Source organism: Pipistrellus kuhlii, unplaced genomic scaffold, assembly GCF_014108245.1.
Source record: "Pipistrellus kuhlii isolate mPipKuh1 unplaced genomic scaffold, mPipKuh1.p scaffold_m20_p_2, whole genome shotgun sequence".
Classification (NCBI taxonomy): domain Eukaryota; kingdom Metazoa; phylum Chordata; class Mammalia; order Chiroptera; family Vespertilionidae; genus Pipistrellus; species Pipistrellus kuhlii.
The window spans coordinates 158671519-158674014 of NW_023425515.1; positions in this window are offsets into that span (position 1 = coordinate 158671519).

The window sequence follows — 2496 nt, forward strand, 5'->3', positions numbered from 1 at the left end:
TCACACACAATACCTCTTTTAAATCTCACATCAGCTCTCTGGAGTACAGATTGTGATTCTCAGCTTGAAGAAAAGGGAATTGAGATTCTGAATATTAAAGTGACCTATTGCCTGGCTATTGTTGCTCAGTGGCTGAACATTGACATATGAACCAGGAGGTCATGGTTCAATTTTCAGTCAGGGCACATGCCCAGGTTGCAGGTTTGATCCCCAGTAGGGGGCATGCAGAAGGCAGCAGTGCAATGATTCTCTCTCATCATTGATGTTTCTATATTAAAAAACAAAATAAAATAAGAAATAAAGTGACCCATTTATTACCACCCATAAAACCAGTGGTAGAGCCTAGAATTGCAGCCAGATCAATCTATCAACACACCTGTGCTCAGTCCATGGCACTAGGCTTCTATAAGACATCTTTCGCCAGACTGACACCACAGCCTGCCCTCTGCTGGATGTTGCTGCTCTGATTATTGGGGTGATCTCATCATCATATGTGAAAATAGATGACTTGCCTTGTTAATTGACAGGACTTCTGATCAAGAAGCGATATCTGAAGTGCTGTATCCAAGGAGCATCATGGGCACCTGGACCTGCTTAGATGACAAGATCCTAAACCTCGCCTGAATCTATCATCATCATGGGATGAGATTTGGGGTTGCAATTGAGAGGCACTGAGAATAATAAGCATGTGGAATAAATTTAAGTAATTTATAGCCAGAGGGCAGACATGGTCATTTTAAAACATGATCCTACAACTTGCTGATACTCTTTCCACTACCAGGGGAGGGGGAGATAGGATTTATGTCCCTAGCCCTTGAATCTGGACTCTGGCCTATAGAATATGACACAACTGGTGCTGTGCCAATTTTAGGTCTAGGACTTCATGAACGGATGGCTTTCACTTCCTGTCTGTTGGGTCATTTGCTCTTTACACGTACAATAGATACCCTACTGTGAGGAAACCCAAGCCACACTGTGGAGAGATCCTCTTTAAGAAAACAAAAAATAATAATATTATCAAAAAACAGTTAATATTTATTGGCCACCCATGATGTGCTAAGTACTCATGTAAACCATTTCATTTCATCTTTTTGTTCATTCTGTGAGATGAGTATAGTAAAACTGAAGATCAGAGAGGCTGAGTAAGTTATCCAAAGTCTCACTTGTACTGCCTCAGAGAAGCAGGGTTCAGGCTCTGTCTCTCTTGTCCCATGCTTGTCCCATTACCCCAGGCTGCTGCTTAGCAAAGGAGTCTGCTCCTTGATGCTTGAGGAGGGCAGCAGGGATCTTTTTAACACAACCTGGTGATGAAAACCAGCATCTTCTAAGCTCCATGATATTACGTGTCTTTAGAGCTGTAAATAATAAAACTATACTTCCTAAAATAATTCTGTAATGCTCATTATTCAATAGCTTGGAGAAGGGTATTCTGGTTTACCTCCCCTGTGTTGGGGAAAAGTAAGTAGTTGTGTGGACACACACACACACACACACACACACACACACACACACACACCTCCAGCTACCTCCTCAATCCCATCAAATTCCACTGCCTCGGGGCAAGTACTTCATGCTCACCAGGGCCAGAATTCACATCTTCTGATTTGAGTTATAAAGACAGAGATTTACATAGGATTACAATCTTTTTTCTTTGATTGTGGTTGCTTCCTATTTCCATTGTCTGAATCATAGTCGGGGAATAAATTGAATCTTTTTCTAACACAGAATATATTACTCTTGAAATAGTAGGAAATGTTGATAATTGCCTTTTATTGGACTCACAAATAATTTATAAGCTGGTCTGATTTGAAAAATACAGATATATCATAGTCTTTTATTTCTCTGGCCTCTTCCTTGGGGCTAGAAGCAGCCTCTAAAAATAGCTGACTGTGCAGGGATGGGCCGAGTGCTCCTCCCGGTGACCAATGAGCAGGATTGCAGACTTAGTAAAGAGAACTGAAGCTTCAGGCCAGCATTTGAATAATCCTTTCTCCCCTAAGTACACAGAGAAATTTGATTTATTCTTCACAGCTATATCTGCATTACAGAGAACTCCTCCCAATAAAGTCCATCAGCTTTGAGGATAAGTAAATGATCAATCCCTCATACATGTTATTATGCAGTGTACACTTCTCAGAGGTAGTAACAGCTTCTGTGGTCTACCAAATGTTAAGAAGGCTATGAATTACTTCTTTCCTTAAGAAAATACCGGGGGGAAAGTACAAATTGGCCTTTACATAAGCAGGGTAACTGATTATTGAGGGGATTAACAAAATGTAAATGTGTATAGGGTGAGGGAAGTTGGGGCAGGGGAGGAGCAGGAGAAATAAAAGGCCATGGAAATGCAATGCTTAGCTTAGCATCCTGGCTCCCCTCACAAGCTATGGTGAGCAGCATCCTGAGGTGGCCCTACACAGGTGACAGCAACTCTGAGAGATTGTATATTCCAGCCTCCCTTGCAATTGGGAGCCATGTAATAGTTCTGGCCAATGGGGT